This window comes from Triticum urartu, chromosome 3 (genome assembly GCF_003073215.2).
Source record: "Triticum urartu cultivar G1812 chromosome 3, Tu2.1, whole genome shotgun sequence".
Lineage (NCBI taxonomy): Eukaryota > Viridiplantae > Streptophyta > Magnoliopsida > Poales > Poaceae > Triticum > Triticum urartu.
The window spans coordinates 626,327,539-626,348,230 of NC_053024.1; the positions used below are offsets into that span (position 1 = coordinate 626,327,539).

At 44.1% G+C, this 20,692-nt stretch overlaps 1 pseudogene; it reads right to left on the reverse strand.

Annotated features, from left to right (window-relative positions):
- Positions 1-14,109: 14,109 nt before the first annotated feature.
- Positions 14,110-19,097, reverse strand: LOC125547047 (annotated as a pseudogene).
- Positions 19,098-20,692: the final 1,595 nt, after the last annotated feature.

Here is a 20,692-nt window from a genome sequence, read left to right on the forward strand (position 1 = left end):
AATACCGCGTACGCAATCTTTTGATAATGCGGGTACCGTGATTTGCATGGAGTAAGGACAGTGGACACATAATAGACCGGCTTTTGAAGGGGGAATTTGTGTCCGTCCGTTTCTCGTTCGACGACGAGCACTGCGCTTACGACCTGATGGGTTGCTGCAATGTATAATAGCATTGGTTCACCAATGTTTGGCGCGGCCAGGACTGGGTTTGTTGCCAAGATGGCTTTTATTTCGTCGAGTCCAGTCGTGGCTGCATCCGTCCACTCGAAGTGTTCGGTGCGCCGAAGGAGGCGGTAAAGGGGTAGGGCCTTTTCTCCTAAGCGGGAGATAAAGCGGCTTAGAGCCGCCACGCATCCGGTTAATTTTTGTATTTGTTTGAGGTCCTTCGGGATATCGAATTGTGATAGAGCTCGGATCTTGGCTGGATTTGCTTCAATTCCTCTACCGGATACAATGAAGCCCAAGAGCTTTCCGGCTGGAACGCCGAAAATGCATTTTTCTGGGTTGAGCTTGATGTCATATGTTCGGAGGTTATCGAATGTTAGCCTCAAGTCGTCTACTAGAGATTCGACATGTCTTATTTTGACGACCAAATCATCTATGTATGCCTCCACTGTTTTGCCGATCTGGTTGGCCAAACATGTCGGAATCATGTGCTGATATGTTGCGCCGGCGTTTTTGAGCCCGAAGGGCATTGTGTTGAAGCAGAATGGGCCGTATGGTGTGATGAATGCTGTTGCGGCTTGGTCTGATTCTGCCATCTTTATTTGATGGTAGCCGGAGTATGCGTCGAGGAAACACAATGAATTGTGTCCTGCGGTAGCGTCGATAATTTGATCGATGCGGGGGAGAGGGAAGGGATCCTTTGGGCAAGCCTTGTTAAGTTCTTTGAAATCAACGCACAGGCGCCAGGATTTGTCCTTCTTTAGTACCATCACTAGGTTTGCTAGCCAGTCCGGATGTTTTATATCTTTGATGAATCCGGCCTCCAATAGCTTGGCTAGTTCCTCTCCCATGGCATGTCTCTTAGGTTCGGAAAAACGTCGAAGAGCCTGTTTGACTGGCTTGAATCCTTTTAGGATATTTAAGCTGTGTTCGGCCAGCCTGCGTGGGATTCCTGGCTCAAATCCGAAACCTCACCCAATCTGAGACCCAGGGGCCAAGGAGTTTCCGAACTCGGAAGTTTGGATTCTTGGATGTTGTCCAATGAATCTAGCCCGTTACTTGACTTTAAGTTCAGGTCTTGAGTGATGTCCTCCCCTCCACGGGTATCCGACTTGGAGGGATTGGTAATCCAGACATATCTAGTCCTTAAGATAGATGAAGGGTCGCCGCACTGTCCCTCTACCATGGCAACGTGATGGGTGACCTGGGGGGAGTTAATCTCTCTCAGATCGGGTTTAGACCCAATCTGGTCGTAATCCGTAGCGACTCCTGGGACGGCGAAGCGATCCAAGAGCTCGTTTAGGGAAGAGAGCTCCATTGGATCTAGCTGCTCGGCGAATTCCGAGCTGACGTGAAGATTGCTTTCGATGACCCGAGAGGTCATCGTCGGCGCAGCAGCCGAACGGGCGGTCATAAGGAAACCACCTAGCCTGAGAGTCTGGCCGACAGCCAAAGCTCCCTTAGCAACGGTGCCGTCTTTAAAGACGGGATGAGGCATCCTTCCTGATGGCGACGGCACAGAGGAACTCTCAATGAAAGCACCAATGTCGGTGTCAAAACCGGCGGATCTCGGGTAGGGGGTCCCGAACTGTGCGTCTAGGCCGGATGGTAACATGAGGCAGGGGACACGATGTTTTATCCAGGTTCGGGCCCTCTGATGGAGGTAAAACCCTACGTCCTGCTTGATTAATATTGATGATATGGGTAGTACAAGAGTAGATCTACCACGAGATCAGAGAGGCTAAACCCTAGAAGCTAGCCTATGGTATGATTGTTGTTCATCCTATGGACTAAAACCCTCCGGTTTATATAGACACCGGAGAGGGCTAGGGTTACACAGAGTCGGTTACATGGTAGGAGATCTACATATCCGTATCGCCAAGCTTGCCTTCCACGCCAAGGAAAGTCTCTTCCGGACATGGGACGAAGTCTTCAATCTTGTATCTTCATAGTCCAGGAGTCCGACCGAAGATATAGTCCGGCTACCCGGACACCCCCTAATCCAGGACTCCCTCACCCACTATTTTGAAGAGTGTCAACTTTTGCATTGTATGTGGAATGAAGAGAAAATTTCATGTGATAGCTATAATTGTTGAATTTGATTATGATTCCTACATGTATTATTATGAGAGGAAAAATATGGTTGTAGAAATTTTCATGTACTAAATTACCTCTCGTTATGTTGAGATTGTTATTATTTCATTCCTCTTCCTTGCATATGCTAGTTTTTGTTTGCCTTGATAATTTGTTTTCCTATAACATGCCTATGCATAGGAAGTGTGTTAGACTTAGATGTGTTTGTCACGTGTTTTATGATGCTCTCTTTGTGCTTCAATTCTTGTCTTTCATGTGACCATCATTGAAATCTCTTTGCCTAGCTAGGGGCGTTAAACGATAGCACTTGTTGGGAGGCAACCCAATTTTATTTTTGTTCCTTGCTTTTTGTTCCTGTTTAGTAATAAATAAATCATCTATCCTCTGTTATGATGTTTTTATGCTTTAATTAGTGTTTGTGCCAAGTAAAGGCCTTTAGGATCTTCTTGGATGATTGTTGTTTGATCTTGCTAGAAAAAAAACAAAAAGTATGCGGTCACGAGATAATTTTCATTTTATACCAGAGAGCGATATACCCAATTCCAACTGCAGTAGATTAATACAAATTACTGGTCGTCCTAATTTGGTAGATTTTTGGAGTACAGAAGTATTTGAAACTACAGATTGCTTACAGACTGTTCTGTTTTGACAGATTTCTGTTTTTCGTGTGTTGTTTGCTTATTTTGATGAATCTATGCTAGTATCGGGGGGTAACCATAGAGAAGTGGAATACAGTAGGTTTAACACCAATATAAATAAAGATGAGTTCATTACAATACTTAAGGTGGTGGTTTGTTTTTCTTATACTAACGGAGCTCATGAGATTTTCTGTTGAGTTTGTATTGTGAAGTTTTCAAGTTTTTGGGTAAAGATTTGATGGATTATGGAATAAGGAGTGGCAAGAGCCTAAGATTGGGGATGCCCAAGGCACCCAAGGTAAAATTCAAGAAAACCAAAATCCTAGCATGGGGATGCCCCGGAAGGCATCCCCTCTTTCGTCTTTCCTCTATTGGTAACTTTACTTGAGCTATATTTTTATTCACCACATGATATGGTTTTGCTTGAGCGTCTTGTATGATTTGAGTCTTTGCTTCTTTAGTTTACCACAATCATCCTTGCTGTACACACCTTTTGGGAGAGACACACATGAATCGGAATTTATTAGAATACTCTATGTGCTTCACTTATATCTTTTGAGCTAGATAAATTTTTCTCTAGTGCTTCACTTATATTTTTTAGAGCACGGTGGTGGTTTATTGATCTCTCATGCTTCACTTGTATTATTTTGAGAGTATTTTAAAATAGCATGGTAATTTGCTTTGGCTATAAAATTAGTCTTAATATGATAGGAATTCAAGATGGGTATGATAAAAACCTTCATATAGAGTGCATTGAATACTATGATACTTGATATATGTTTTGAGATATAAAGGTGGTAATGTTAGAGTCATGCTAGTTGGGCAATTGTGAAATTGATAAATACTTGTGTTAAAGTAGGCAAGTCCCGTAGCATGCACGTATGGTAAATGTTGTGTGACAAATTTGAAGCATGGGGTGTTCTTTGAGTGCTTTCCTTATGAGTGGCGGTCGGGGACGAGCGATGGTCTTTTCCTACCAATCTATCCCTCTAGGGGCATGCGTAGTAGTACTTTGCTTCGAGGGCTAATAAACTTTTGCAATAAGTACATGAGTTCTTTATGACTAATGTGAGTACATGGATCATATGCACTCTTACCTTTCCGCAATTTGCTAGCCTCTACGGTACCGTGCATTGCCCTTTCTCACCTCGAGAGTTGGTGCAAACTTCGCTGGTGCATCCAAACCCCATGATATGATACGCTCTATCACACATAAGCCTCCTTATATCTTCCTCAAAACAGCCACCATACCTACCTATTATGGCATTTCCATAGCCATTCCGAGATATATTGCCATGCAACTTCCATCATCATCATATACATGACTTGAGCATTTATTGTCATATTTCTTTGCATGATCGTAAGATAGCAGCATTGTCCATCATATGAGGTGAAATAAATAATAAAAAAGAGAGGCCAAAGAAGCCCAAACAAAAAAATGAGAGAAAAAGAGAGAAGGGACAATGTTACTATCCTTTTCCACACTTGTGCTTCAGAATAGCACCATGGTCTTCATGATAGAGAGTTTCTTATTTTTTTCACTTTCATATACTAGTGGGAATTTTTCATTATAGAACTTGGCTTGTATATTCCAATAATGGGCTTCCTCAAAATGCCCTAGGTCTTAATGAGCAAGCAAGTTGGATGCACACCCACTTAGTTTCTTTAGATGAGCTTTCATACACTTATAACTCTAGTACATCCGTTGCATGGCAATCCCTACTCCTCATATTGACATCAATTGATGGGCATCTCCATAGCCCGTTGATTAGCCGCGTCAATGTGAGACTTTCTCCTTTTTTGTCTTCTCACATAACCCCCATCATCATATACTATTCCACCTATAGTGTTATATCCATGGCTTGCGCTCATGTATTGCGTAAGGGTTGAAAAGGCTGAAGCGCGTTAAAAAGTATGAACCAATTGCTCGGCCTATCATCGGGGTTATGCATGAGGGGAGCATCTTGTGTGACGAAAATGAAGCATGGCCAAACTATATGATTTTGTAGGGATAACCTTTCTTTGGCTATGTTATTTTGATAAGACATAATTGCTTGGTTAGCATGCTTGAAGTATTACTATTTTTATGTCAATATTAAACTTTTATCTTGAATCTCTTGGATCTGAACATTCATGCCACAATAAAGAGAATTACATTGAAAAATTATGTTACGGAGCATTCCACATCAAAAATTCTATTTTTATCATTTACCTACTCGAGGGCGAGTAGGAATTAAGCTTTGGGATGCTTGATACGTCTCCAACGTATCTATAATTTTTGATTACTATTATATTATCTGTTTTGGATGTTTAATGGGCTTTAATATACCTTTTTATATTATTTTTGGGACTAACCTATAACGCAGACGAGCTCTCACGACAGCGATGAAAGCTGTTTTTTTTGCCTATTTCAGTGTTTCGCAGAAAAGGAATATCAAACGGAATCCAAACGAACGAACGAGGATCATGTTTTTGGAACAAACGCAATCCAGGAGACTTGGAGTGGACGTCAAGGAAGCCAAGCGAAGGAAGGCAGGGTGCGCCCTAGGGGGGGGCGCGCCCCCACCCTCGTGGGCCCCTCGCAGCTCCACCGACCTACTTCTTTCGCCTATATATACTCTTATACCCTGAAACCTTCGGGGAGAGCCATGAAACACCTTTTCCACCGCCGCAACCTTCTGTACCCGTGAGATCCCATCTTGGGGCCTTTTCCGTGATCTGCCGGAGGGGGATTCGATCACGGAGGGCTTCTACATCAACACCATAGCCTCTCCGATGATGTGTGAGTAGTTTACCATAGACCTTCGGGTCCATAGTTATTAGCTAGATGGCTTCTTCTCTCTCTTTGGATCTCAATACAAAGTTCTCCTCGATCTTCTTGGAGATCTATTCGATGTAACTCTTTTTGCGGTGTGTTTGCCGAGATCGATGAATTGTGGGTTTATGACTTGATTATCTATGAATATTATTTGATTCTTCTCTGAATTCTTATATGCATGATTTGATATCTTTGCAAGTCTCTTGAATTATCGGTTTAGTTTGGCCTACTAGATTGATCTTTCTTGCAATGGGAGAAGTGCTTAGCTTTGGGTTCAATCTTGCGGTGCTCGATCCCAGTGACAGCAAGGGAAACGACACGTATTGTATTGTTGCCATCGAGGATAAAAAGATGGGGTTTATATCATATTACTTGAGTTTATCCCTCTATATCATGTCATCTTGCCTAATGGTTACTCCATTCTTATGAACTTAATACTCTAGATGCATGATGGATAACGATCGATGTGTGGAGTAATAGTAGTAGATGCAGAATCGTTTCGGTCTACTTGTCACGGACGTGATGCCTATATTCATGATCATTGCCTTAGATATCATCATAACTATGCGCTTTTCTATCAATTGTTCGGCAGTAAATTGTTCACCCACCGTAATACATGCTATCTTGAGAGAAGCCACTAGTGAAACCTATGGCAGGTACTAGGAGACTTGCGTGTAGTCTCCTACTGGATTGATACCTTGGTTCTCAAAGACTGAGGGAAATACTTACGCTACTTTGCTACATCACCCTTTCCTCTTCAAGGGAAAACCAACGCATGCTCAAGAGGTAGCAAGCCCAGATTCCGCAAAATGGCTTGAGGCCATGAAATCTGAGATGGGATCCATGTATGAGAACAAAGTGTGGACTTTGGTTGACTTTGCCCGATGATCGGAAAGCCATAGAGAATAAATGGATCTTCAAGAAGAAGGCTGACGCTGATGGTAATGTTACTGTCTATAAAGCTCAACTTGTTGCAAAAGGTTTTCGACAAGTTCAGGGAGTTGACTGCGATAAGACCTTCTCACCCGTAGCGATGCTTAAGTCCACCCGGATCATGTTAGCAATTGCCGCATTTTATGATTATGAAATTTGGCAAATGGATGTCAAAACTGCATTCCTTAATGGATATCTTAAAGAAGAGTTGTATATGATGCAACCGGAAGGTTTTGTCGACCCAAAAGGTGCTAAAAAGTGTGCAAGCTCCAGCGATCCATTTATGGACTGGTGCAAGCCTCTCGGAGTTGGAACATACACTTTGATAGTATGATCAAAGCATATGGTTTTATACAGACTTTTGGAGAAGCCTGTATTTACAAGAAAGTGAATGGGAGCTCTGTAGCATTTCTGATATTATATGTAGATGACATATTCTTGATCGGAAATTATACTGAATTTCTGAATAACATAAGGGTACTTGAATAAGAATATTTCAATGAAAGACCTCGGTGAAGCTGCTTAATATCAATACACTTAATTGGACTTTCACAAAGCACATACCTTGATATAGTTTTGAAGAAGTTCAAAATAGATCAAGCAAAGAAAGGGTTCTTGCCTGTGTTACAACGTGTGAAGTTGAGTAAGACTCAATGCCTGACCACTACAGAAGATAGAGAGAAAATGAAAGTCATTCCCTATGCTTCAGTCATAGGTTCTATCATGTATGCAATGTTGTGTACCAGACCTAATGTGTGCCTTGCTATTAGTTTAGCAGGGAGGTACCAAAGTAATCCAGGACTGGATCACTGGATAGCAGCCAAGAACATCCTGAAATACCTGAAAATGACTAAGGATATGTTTCTCATTTATGGAGGTGACAAAGAGCTCGTCGTAAACGGTTACGTTGATGCAAGCTTTGACATTGATCCGGATGACTCTAAGTCACAAACCGGATACGTATTTTTATTAAATGGTGGAGCTGTCAGTTGGTGCAGGTCCAAGCAGAGCGTCATGGCGGGATCTACGTGTGAAGCGGAGTACATAGCTTCTTCGGAAGCAACAAATGAAGGAGTTTGGATGAAGGAGTTCATATCCGATCTAGGTGTCATACTAGTGCATCAGGTCCAATGAAAATCTTTTGTGACAACACTGGTGCAATTGCCTTGGCAAAGGAATCCAGACTTCACAAGAGAACCAAGCACATCAAAAGACGCTTCAATTCCATCCGCGATCAAGTCAAGGAGGGAGACATAGAGATTTGCAAGATACATACGGATCTGAATGTTGCAGACCCGTTGACTAAGCCTCTCTCATGAGAAAAAAATGATCAGCACCAAGACTCCATGGGTGTTAGAAACATTACAATGTAATCTAGATTATTGGCTCTAGTGCAAGTGGGAGACTGAAGGAAATATGCCCTAGAGGCAATAATAAAGTTGTTATTTATATCTCCTTATATCATGATAAATTTGTATTATTCATGCTAGAATTGTATTAACCGAAAACTTAATACATGTGTGAATACATAGACAAACAGGGTGTCACTAGTATGCCTCTACTTGACTAGCTCGTTAATCAAAGATGGTTAAGTTTCCTAGCCATGGACAAAGAGTTGTCATTTGATAAATGGGATCACATCATTAGAGAATGATGTGATTGACTTGACCCATCCGTTAACTTAGCACAATGATCATTTAGTTTACTGCTATTGCTTTCTCCATAACTTATACATGTTCCTATGACTATGAGATTATGCATCTCCCGAATACCGGAGGAACACTTAGTGTTCTATCAAACGTCACAACGTAACTGGGTGACTATAAAGATGCTCTACAAGTGTCTCTGATGGTGCTTGTTGAGTTGGCATAGATCGAGATTAGGATTTATCACTTCATGTATCAGATAGGTATCTTTAGGCCCTCTCGGTAATGCACATCACTATAAGCCTTGCAAGCAATGTGACTAATGAGTTAGTTACGGGATGTTGCATTACGAAACGGGTAAAGAGACTTGCCGGTAACGAGATTGAACTAGGTATTGAGATACCGATGATCGAATCTCGAGCAAGTAACATACCAATGACAAAGGGAACAATGTATGTTGTTATGCGGTTTAACCGATAAAGATCTTCGTAGAATATGTAGGAACCAATATGAGCATCCAGGTTCCGCTAATGGTTATTGACCGGAGATGAGTCTCGGTCATGTCTACATAGTTCTCAAACCCATAGGGTCCGCACGCTTAACATTCGGTGACAATCGGTATTATGAGTTTATGTGTTTTGATGTACCTAAGGTTGTCCAGAGTCCCGGATGAGATCACGGACATGACGAGCAGTCCCGAAATGGTCGAGACATAAAGATCGATATATTGGAAGGATATGTTTGGGCATCAGAATGGTTCCGGGTGAGTTCGGGCATTTACCGGAGTACCGGGGGGTTGCCGGAACCCCCCTAGGGAGTCAATGGGCCTTATTGGGCCCTAGTGGGAGAGAAGAGGAGGCAACCAGGTGGAGGGTGCCCCCCAGCCCAATCCGAATTGGGTGGGGGGCCTTTCCTTTCTCCTTCTCCCTCTTCCTTCTTTTCCTAGTGGGACTAGGAAACGGGGAAGTCCTACTCCTACTAGGAGGAGGACTCCTCCCCCCTTGGCATGCCTAGAGGGCCGGCCGGCCTCCTCCTCCCTCCTTTATATATGTGGGGAGGGGGGCACCCTAGAACACACCAAATTTGATTGTTTAGCCGTGTGCGGTTCCCCCCTCCATAGATTTCCACCTCGGTCATATCGTTGTAGAGCTTAGGTGAAGCCCTGCGTCGGTAACTTCATCATCACCGTCATCATGCCGTCGTGCTAACAAAACTCTCCCTCGACCTCAGCTGGATCTAGAGTTCGTGGGACGTCACCGGGCTGAACGTGTGCAGATCGCGGAGGTGCCGTACCTTCGGTGCTAGGATCGGTCGGATCGTGAAGACGTACGACTACATCAACCACGTTGTCATAACGCTTTCGCTTACGGTCTATGAGGGTACGTGGACAGCACTCTCCCCTCTCGTTGTTATGCATCACCTAGATGGATCTTGTGTGTGCGTAGGAATTTTTTTGAAATTACTACGTTCCCCAACAAGTTCATTCTGGAAAGAGTTGTTCAGAATATGGGGAATTGAGTCACAAATGAGCACGGCATATGACCCACGGACAGATGGGCAAGCAGAACGGGTCAATCAATGTTTGGAAATATATCTGAGGTGTGCAGTACATGATTTTCCTACCAAGTGGGCAACCTAGCTGCCTCAAGCTGAATTCTGGTACAATTCTACATATCACTCATCACTGGACTATACTCCATACAAAGCTCTTTATGGTTATGATCCAAACACGGGCCGGCTCTTGGGACACATGCCCTCTCTCAACCCCGATGTCAATGAATGGTTGGCCACGCATACTCAACATACAACTGCTCTTAAGGATCACTTGGCATGTGCCCAGTGCAAATACAAACACTTTGCCAACAAGAAGCGCTCTGACAGAGTATTTGCACAAGGGGAAATTGACTATTTGAGACTGCAGCCTTATGCTCAATCAACAGTGGTGAATCGCCCTTGTCGGAAGTTGGCGCTGAAGTTCTTTGGACCATACAAGATACTGGACAGGATCGGCAGTGCTGCATACAAGTTGGAGTTGCCAAGAGGAAGTCAAGTCCATCCGGTTTTCCATATGTCACAGCTCAAGAATCATGTGCCAGATCATACGCCGGTGTTCACCACTCTGCCAGTACCGATCGATCTCTCTGCTCCGGGGGTTTGTCTTGAAGAAATACTGGACCAACGATTGGTCAAGAAAGGGAACGCGTCCCATCTTCAGATACTGGTCAAGTGGGCGAAAATTTTCCGACTGCTTCAGCCACCTGGGAGGACTACGAGGTGCTCAAGGAACGCTTTCCAATAGCACCAGCATGGGGACACGCTGGTTCTTCAGGGACGGGTACTGTAAGAGCATCTCCAGCCGTTGGCCCCCCCAGGACGCATAAAAATCACCCCCTAGGGGCGAGCCGGCGATACAATCGGCGCTGGGGGCGGTTTTGCGCCCAGTCGTCGCCCCCAGCTCCCCCCAGGCGTCGGAAATTGGCCCACTTTGCAGCCCATTTCGACGAATAAAGGGCCCATATGGGCGAGAATAGGCCCATATTCGGCGTGGTTTCGCCGTGTCTCGGCGTTCAATTATCAACACAATTATTTCTTATCACATATTTCATCACAGAAAAATCAAATACTTCAACAAAATAGTACAACAACAAATAGTTCAATACAAATTATATAGTTCAACAAATAAAAACTCGTATTTCATCACACGGCGTCCCCCTTGAGCCTCCATAGGTGCTCAATCAGATCTTTCTGCAGTTGATGATGCACCTGTGGGTCTCGGATCTCCTGACGCATACTGAGATAGGCAGTCCAAGTTGCCGGTAGCTGGTGATCAACTTCGGCTAGAGGACCCTGCCTGTAGTATGGTTCAGTGTCAAACACTGGGTCTTCTTGCTCGCTCTCGATGATCATGTTGTGCAAGATGACACAGCAAGTCATAATCTCCCACATTTGATCTTGACCAGGTCTGAGCGGGGTACCGAACAACAGCAATACGAGATTGGAGCACACCAAATGCCCGCTCGACATCCTTCCTGCAAGCCTCCTGAATTTCGCAAACCAGGCGTTCTTGCCTCCTGGCACAGGGTTTGAGATCGTCTTCACAAATGTCGACCATCTCGGATAGATGCCATCAGCTAGATAGTACCCCTTGTTTAGTGCCGCCCATTGATCTCGAAGTTCACCGGAGGAGAATGACCTTCAACAAGCTTGGCAAAGACAGGAGAGCACTGCAGCACGTTGATGTCATTGTGAGTTCCTGGCATACCAAAGAAGGAGTGCCAAATCCAGAGGTCCTGTGTGGCCACCGCCTCAAGCACCACACTGCAACCGCCTTTGGCGCCTTTGTACATCCCCTGCCAAGCAAATGGGCAATTCTTCCATTTCCAATGCATGCAGTCGATGCTTCCAAGCATCCCAGGAAATCCTCTTGCTGCATTCTGTGCTAGGATCCGAGCAGTGTCTTCCGCATTGGGTGTTCTCAAGTATTCGTGGTCCAAACACTGCCACCACTGCCCGACAGAACTTGTAGAAACACTCTATGCTGGTGGACTCGGCCATGCGCCCATAGTCGTCGAGTGAATCACCGGGAGCTCCTATATGCAAGCATCCTCATCGCTGTCGTGCACTTCTGGATGGAGGTGAATCCAAGAGCGCCGGTGCAATCCATCTTGCACTTGAAGTAGTTGTCGAACTCCCGGATGGAATTCACAATCCTGAGGAAGAGCTTTCGGCTCATCCGATAACGGCGCCGAAATGTTTTCTCGCCGTGAAGTGGAGCATCGGCGAAGTAGTCGGAGTAGAGCATGCAGTAGCCTTCGAGACGATGCCGGTTCTTTGCTTTCACCCGCCCCGGCGCCGAGCCACCTCGCCGCGGCTTTTCATTGCTCGCCAGCAGCTGGGCGAGGGCGGCGAGCACCATGAGATGCTCTTCTTCCTGGACGTCGGCCGCGGCTTCCTCCTCCAGCAGCGCGGCGAGCTCTTCCTCGTCATCCGAGTCCATCGCCGAGGCAGGCAAATGCCGAACACCTTGCGCCGGTGGGCGTGTACCCGCCGCTAAACTGCGCCTCCGCGGCCGGAAACGGCCCAGCTGCTGTTGGAGGGGCTGCCGCGGCGAAGCGCTGCTATTTTTCCGGCGGGGAATGGCTATCTAGCGGTGAAGGGCGGCGGGCGGCGCCGGGATATAGCTAGGTGGCCGAGGGCGCGGGGGGTGGGAGGCGAGTCTGGGAAGAAAATCTTGACTTTTCCCCTGACGACGTGGGCCAGCCACGCTTTTCCCTTGCGCCGGAGCCCCCAACTGCTCCCTAGTGCGCCGGGTTCGGCCTGTGACCGCCGGGCGGAAAAAATGACCGAGCCGGCGATTTTCGGCGTCCTGGAGACGCGACTGGGCCATTTTTTTCGCGCCGGCGACGAAAAAGTGGTCTGAGGGGGTCTATTGGGGGCGCGGCTAGAAATGCTCTAAGTGACAAGGAGTCAAGTACAGAGGCGATCGCAGCGGCAAAGGCGCGAAGAGTTTAAAAGATGACCAAGGGGCTTTTGGGTCGTGTGATCTACGGGCCGCTGGGCCGAGTGTTGGGTTGTAAGCCGCGCTATATAAGCGAGCGAGTAGCGTGCTGTACGGTATGAAGTTTGAAATTGAAATCATTCTAGCCTCTCACTTTCTATTATTTTCTCCTGTGCTCTCTCTCTCTCTCTTTCTTCCTCAGCTTTGTATCTATCCTCCCCTCAAAGTCCTCAAGCAACCATGGAAGCAAAAACAAAGCAAAAGCAAAGCAGCCACAGGTTGCACGGCCGTAGCCTGCCCTCCCGTTATAAAACCGAGGGGGCCGAGGCCGCAGGACAAAAGCTCCTCACCCCTCTCCCTCTCCCCCTCACAGCTTCCCCAAACCTTACCTTTCCCCACACCCAGACCTCAACAGCTTGCTCCGCGGTCTTCTTCTTGCTTGGTACCCCGGTCGCCTCTTGCTTCCTCGAGCCCCTCTCCTCCTCGCCCAAGTTTCTCTCTCTGAACCATACCAGTCCCCGGCCACAGGGGGTTCTTGGATTGCCGGAGAAGAGCCATGCTTCACGGCGGCAGGCCGCTGTCCCTCAGGGGGTCCCTCAAGGCCCTCGAAGCCGATATCTTCCCCTACTTGCTACTCCGGCTAGCCGCCGTCGATTCCGTCCGTCCCTAGGGCGTGACAGGCACATGCATGCACGCGTGCCTAGCCAGCTACAAACGTACGTGCATGCACTCCCTCCGCTCCATGCTACTCCCTCCGAGTCCCATAATATAAGAGCATCTACGGCTGAACGTATCAAACTCATCTCATATGTCCAGGAGGACAGCCCAATCATTGCCCGATCATATTTTTTCACCCAGACAGATGTCTCAAATGGGTCTCAAATGCCTGGGCTTACTGGCACCCCTCATATCCAGCCCAAATATGGGCCGGGATATGAGGGCGCCCGGGCGCGCCCGCCACGTCGGACCTGGCTCACGCTGGCCCACCTGACCCTATATATATCCGTTCCCAACCCGACCAGTCCTACGAGGTCACCGTCTGCTACAAATTAGTTTAGGTTTTAGTTGAACCGATGAAATATCATTCAATTTATATAAAATATATCCAATTTATGTCTGTTTGCATGAATTATACCATCTTTGCATGAATTATTAGGGGTTGGGGCGCCCCTGGCGGCGCCTCCTGAAAGGAAGTTAGGGCGGTGCCAGGTGGGAGACGCCCCTTCCACTCTTCTATTTATAATGAAACAATTATAGTTGGTATAAAGATCCAGACAAGTTATTCAATGAAATTCCACAAAATATTCAAAGCTAATTCAACACTGATCGGTCACTGGTTCAGTAATGAAATTATACTTTCTAATTAAAATACAACATTTTTAACTAATATGCGGAACAGCTTTAGCACTGATTAATCACTGGCTCAGGAAAAGAACTTCTGATTGCTATTTAAACTACTATGGTAAAGGGATTCAAAACTCTACATTTAGTCAACTCTTACTATAGTGCCTTTTTTTCCATTCAGTGAGAACATGCACAATCCTTTGAATCACAACATCATGTAGCACACAAGCAAGCTTATAGCATCACCTCTTAATGTTCTCTTCAACTATTTCAATTCTTCACTGCATTGCAACGAACCTACAGAAACCCAAAAGAGCAAGCTACGATGGGAGTGGATGTGGGTCATCTGGTTTGAATGAATGTGCGGTCACCTGAAGATCCGATTCCTTGCTCGAACTCTTCCTCTCCCAAGGATCTGTGTTCGAGAAACAACTCAATGTCACAAAAGTCCATTACCCTACAGTTTTACTCCAAACCAAATCAACCATCCTTCAGTTTCAATAAACCGATCTAATTTGAGTCTTCTGAGATACACGAGATATGATTTTAGATGGATAAACAGATATGAACACAAACACGTTGTAGACACTTTTCCAGTTGGGATTCAGGACAAACATGCTTATATGATACATGATGCAGTAATATTTCAAACATGATGAACAGCGCACGTGCTTACCGCGGATGATGTACTCTGGATGTTCGTCGTCGCGCTATCGAGCATGTGTTGACAGAATTGTTAGTGTGAGAAATAAGAAAGATATTTGTTTGCAATGGAAACGACGTATATGAGATTGAATAGAATAGAACATGGATTCTGAGACATGTCTGCAAAGCACCCATACCATTCAATAAACCAGAAATTGTGTAGACATCAACTGGAGTCAAAAAAATGCTTTCATTGATAACCGGCGGAGGAAGTCAAAAAATGCTTTCATTGATGCTTTCATTGATAACCGGCGGAGGAAGTCAAAAAATTCTTCAACATGTCTCCTAGCATGTCTCCTAAGAACAGACAAACCACCATGGGTACTCGTATTCGAAGTTCTCAGAGTCTTGCAAAAGGAATATATGATGCCTTTCTCGGGTTCTTGTGACTCATGACCCAAGCTTTTGAGCCCACCTTACTAATTAAGGGGATTCAAACAGGGAAATGTATGATTGTACATGTAAACAAGAACATGAGACATAACTAACAAAGTACACTGCTACATGTAAACAGGAAAATGAAACAGAACTAACAGGACCATTGGACCATCTTGTGGAACATATAACACAACTTGGGACAATAGTCAGGTTAACTCAAATGCCCCCAGCAGAAAATATAAGGGCGCCATGCATCAAAATGTAATGAAAAACAAAAAAATTAACCAAATGAAGTGGCATATGAAACAGGCTTGAATGTTTGAAAAATCAGAAGATGTTATGAATCATCTGACTAAACTCTTCCTCGTGAGATGACAGGTGAATAATTTCATGGCTCAGGTTAGGGAGCAATGGTGCAGTAACAACAGATGATGCAATATGTACCTTCGTGTCCCTACAATGGAAATCTGAGTCAAATTCCTAGAATAGATTGCATGGTTCATCTGTGCTGGTGCAGAGTTCATAAATGAACATGTATGCGTTTTAAATTTAAGTGACCGGAGAGGAGGGGGGAAAGATAAAATTTGCATGGTTTCAATAACCATAAAAACTAACTCTGCACCAACCATTCCCTCAAAAATCTGAACTAACCAACTATGCAGAACTTATGAATCAAAGATAGCAACGATTGTCCAGTCGACGAACATATGACCAAAGATAGCAATGAGCGTCAAGCCGGCGACCATATGAACCAAAGATAGCAGCGAGTGTTCAGCAGAGGACCATATGAATTGAAGATATTCACTATATAAGCAGTACACTTCTAAGTATATCCCGGATTGTAGTAGTGAAGGATGTACCTAGAATCTGGATCATAGAATCATCTGTACCTGCAGAAAATAGGATAGGTGACATACAATTATACTGATAGAAATATAAATTGCAGTGTTTGATTATAAATTCAAATCTAAAATAAATTCATGAGGATGGCAGGGAACAACCAATAGCTTAATGATGCTCCCAGGGACAATCTCTATGAGGACAAAGCTAATATCCACCAAATTAGACAGCGAGAACCCTTGATATGGCCACAGGCTAGAATAGATGGGAGCCAACATATAGATGGGCTCTAAGCTACTGTCTCTAATTCTGGGAAAATAGCAAATAAAAGAGCAATACATACTGAGATAACAGGCCGAGGAGATACTTCGTATTCATTTGATTTGGTTAGTTGCAACTATTAAATATCAGGTTGACGTCATGCTGTTCGCCATTAGTAATCGCACCTTTTAGTCTGGCCTATTTACCCCAAGTGCAAAGCGAGTTAATTAGCATAATTCTAATCAGGCCACCAAGAAGAAGATGATTATGTACTACAGTAAAGACGTTCTTGTCTTGCAAGCAGGTGTGTACAGGTTTCTGAAACACAAAGCAAAAAACTTACAGTCTGAATAATTATGTCTTTAGAGCTTAATATTCCTACCAAAAAAATACAGAGCATGTCTGAATTTGCACGAAACAGGGTTCAGTCAGAGGGATATCATGTGTCGAGTACTGCCTATCCGCGGCAGCCGGAGCTATGTGTGCCTAACAAACAAATATGTAAGCAAATTTGTTAACACCCCAAATTCCAGAACCTATCATCATGTCAACAAAAATGATAGGAGAAAAACATTTATATGCTTACAAAGTGCATACAGTCCTCTTAATTTCCAAAAAGAGATGAACAAGGTAGCAACATTCGGAATGAAATAAACAGTGCGATCTTTGCATATATGGGCAGAAAGAGAGAGAGTGACAAAGATCAGGAGTTAAAGGGGGAGAAGGATTGACAAAAGCTCACCTTGACATCAGCCATCCCTCGGTGACGCTTCCCTGCAGATCCATGACGCTACTGCTCCTTGTCAGTATCATGCCTGGGTCTCCGGCCTCGCTGCTCCATCCCACCGCAGACTGGATGCATGGTACATATGCATCAAAATGAAAAGAGTAGCTCCGCCCTCAATTCCTCAATGGCAATCTTAGATTGGCATCGACGAACGATTTTTATCCATATGAAGGTTGGTCGGGGGTGGATATGCAGTTCGATTAGTTCGGTGATGGAACAGTTTAGCTACTGCTCCTCTTTCACACTCTGTTTTAACAATAAAATGAAAAGAACCATATTAAGATTCTATGTGAACCATTGTAAGCATTGATACGATGAAAAGAAATGTTAACATAGATAACACAAGTTCGGCATTTTTTTTCCTTTTTGCATAGGCGTGGACTATCGAAGGTAATTATTTATTAAGATTTAACTAAGATAAAATACAACATATCAGGAGGAGCTCAGCCAGCAGAAGGAAGGCTCTATCAGAAAATTTATTACCTTAAAACATATTTAGAAAATATCTTCCAGCGTTCATTCTCCTGAGCTTCAAGTAAGTGTATGTAAAACTCAATTGATCATGTGAGGTGAAACGGTTGGCCTCATTGAACCAAAGGCATGAAAATAAATTAGACATTGGTGTATGGGCACGCACGATGAAAGAACCTTCGGGCACATCTGCACAATTATTATACACTTGATCAATTCATTTACTCATAGGAGAATTTATCAAAAATAAGTAAATGCTACCTACAACTCGGTAGAACAGGATCTTGGCCAGAGGCATTAAACTTCACAGGACGTCAGACTGATAAAAGTAAAATTGCTCGTCGATAGCAGTGTGATTGTACTTGCTTAAGCGCTTGTTCTGAAGAACTTCCTCCCAGACACAGGTGTGATCATAGTGCGCTGAAATGGCATACTCTGCTGTCTTTCTCCGTAAGAAATACTCAATGATAAGCATTGAATCAGCATTAAAACACGATTTGCTATCCAACCAGATGGAGTACCTAACAGGTAAAATGTGTTATGTTAGCAATGGAGAAAGAATGTGTGCAGTGAAAATACATATATGTGCCAGTTAAAAGAAAACTATGAAAAACTACAAGATCCTAAGGCAATTCAGTTATGCAGTCTGAGAAGAGAGTAACTGGGCAAGCAGCAGTGATATAAAACTTTAATAGAGTATGTTGTTTCACAGATTGCGCACACAGATAATCAGGCATACGTCTTGTACTAAGTGGAATTAGCTAGTACTGGACTCCCTTTACAGAATGGCACATACAGATAATGAGCCATGCATCTCGCAGTGAAAAGAATAGGTAACAGTACACTGAATGAGTCCAATTGTAGGATCAAACAGGAAGAAAGAGTGCAGGAAATGAAAATGAAATGGTATCAGTTTATATGATGGTGACTCAGCAATGATGTATGTAAAATTGTGACTAAGCACACGCTGTGTGTCGATGTGGTAAGCACTTCCTTAGATAGATTTAACATTTTTTAGGATTCAACGAATTCCTAAAATGAAAGAAGCTTCGTTTGATTCAGTTCTGCATAAGCTTTCTATGGAGCATGTTGATACATGAGTACAATGTAGTGGCTGAAAATGAAATGATATGATTTACAAGTTTCATGTCATTGTCAAAACTGATTCTTAGAGATTGAAAAATTAAGATTTAGGTAGAAACAGAGCTTCTATTAGTGGCTGAGTTGATCGAAGGCTTTTTGTTCCTTCAAAATCTGTTGACGTATCTACTGGACGAACATGATATGTCACAATTTTCTCGCCTGGCTGAGATGGTACAAGTGCACTGCACTGACCAGAGAGACATTTTAGGCATAGAGATGGGAACATCCTTCCAGAATCCATGGGCAAGCGGTACGTACCTCGTTCCCTCGCAGAAGATCTGGATGGGGAGGTGCCGATCTTGGTTCCGCCGGCCACCATGCCCTCGTCGCCCAGCTCCTCCTCATTTTGCCTGCTGCCGACCCGTCTCCTCGACATCTTCCGATGCATCTTGCCCGTTCTCCTTCCTCCGCCTCCGCCTCCGCCCACCGCTTCCTCTGCCTCGCCATCCCTTCTTCTTCCTCCGCCTCCTAGCCTCCACCTTCTCTGCATCGCTGCGGCCGCTGCTAGTCCACGCACTTCTGCCAGTTGCCAGACGCCAACCGGCACCTCTACGGAGGCGCCTTTGCCGCTGCTCACCTCGCTGCTGCTGCCATGGATCTGGAGCTCGGGGGAGAGGGGCGCCGCTGCTTCCTATCAACCTTGCCTGATCCCGGCCGCCGAGGTACGACACCATCGACCCAGCGCGGCAGCGCCGGTGGCGTGCTTGCAGCCGCTTCCTCTCCTCCACATGCAGCGTGTTTGGTTCGGTGGAATTGGAGAGAGGGAATGGAAGTTTGAGGCTTAGAGAGTTTTATTCCTTTGTTTGTTTAGGTGGAATGGGAATTTGACAGGGAAGTGAAAGGGAAATTCAGGTGTAAAAGTCCCACTTATCTATTACCTGGGGGAGGGCTGGTAAAACTCCTATTCCTCTTCCCTTCGTTTGCCAAACAGGCTGTGGGAGAGGAAACGAGAGAGAGGGGAAGATCGCGTGCTGGGCCGCCTTTGTGATGACTGGGGAAGAGAAGGAAAGAATTCACCGTGGGGAGGTGTTATCTAGGGTAGTGTAGATATATGCGACAGTAAAAATCCACGACATGGCATTGGCGAGGAGGCGGCCTTACCGCGACTGTTAATGGGTTGTATGTCTGAATCTATTTTTATTACAGACGAAGGTTTACAGTTAACTTTGAACGGCCGGCTCTTCGTATCACTTTTCGCAGACACGTTTATAAACAAATATTATATCCGGCGTTGAAGATGCCCTAAGAAAATACACACATAATAAAATACAATGCTTGTATTTGCTTAGAAGGTACACGGGTTGACGGTTGTTTATATATACTACTCAAGTAAGTATTGCGAATTATTACTACAAATACATCACGCATCACTAAAACCTTGACTGGAAGTTTTGAATACTACTTAAAGGAAAATCATATGTTTTTTTTACGATGAGAAAAACAAACTCTCGACCTATAAGTATACAATAAGACTGTAGTAGTAACAACAATCTTCTGAACTACAAATGATCTAAAAGGAAAAACAACATTTCTATCAGTTTTCTATCAATTTTTCCTTGGTTTTCTTTGGGTTTTTTCTTCTTCTTTTCTTCCATTTTATGTTTTATAATACATGTCTATTTTATGCAACACAAGTTGTACATTTTTGTGTATATAAGAAATATTATTTAAATACACATTGAACAATTTTCAATTATGTGATTAATATTTTAGGAAATACATCATTTTCAATATTTTTTTGAATATGTGTTGACCATTTTCCAAATACAAGGTGATGCTTTTTTGTTGAATGACAGGGAACATTTTTCAAACTACGCGGTCATTTTTTTACATCATATAGTAACATTTTTTTAAATGTCAAAGACATCTTTTGAAATGCGTGAGCATTTTTAAATGCAGCGCACCTTTTTTTGAATGGTATGAATTATTTTTTTAATTACAGAAACATATTTTTCACACTATAAAAATATT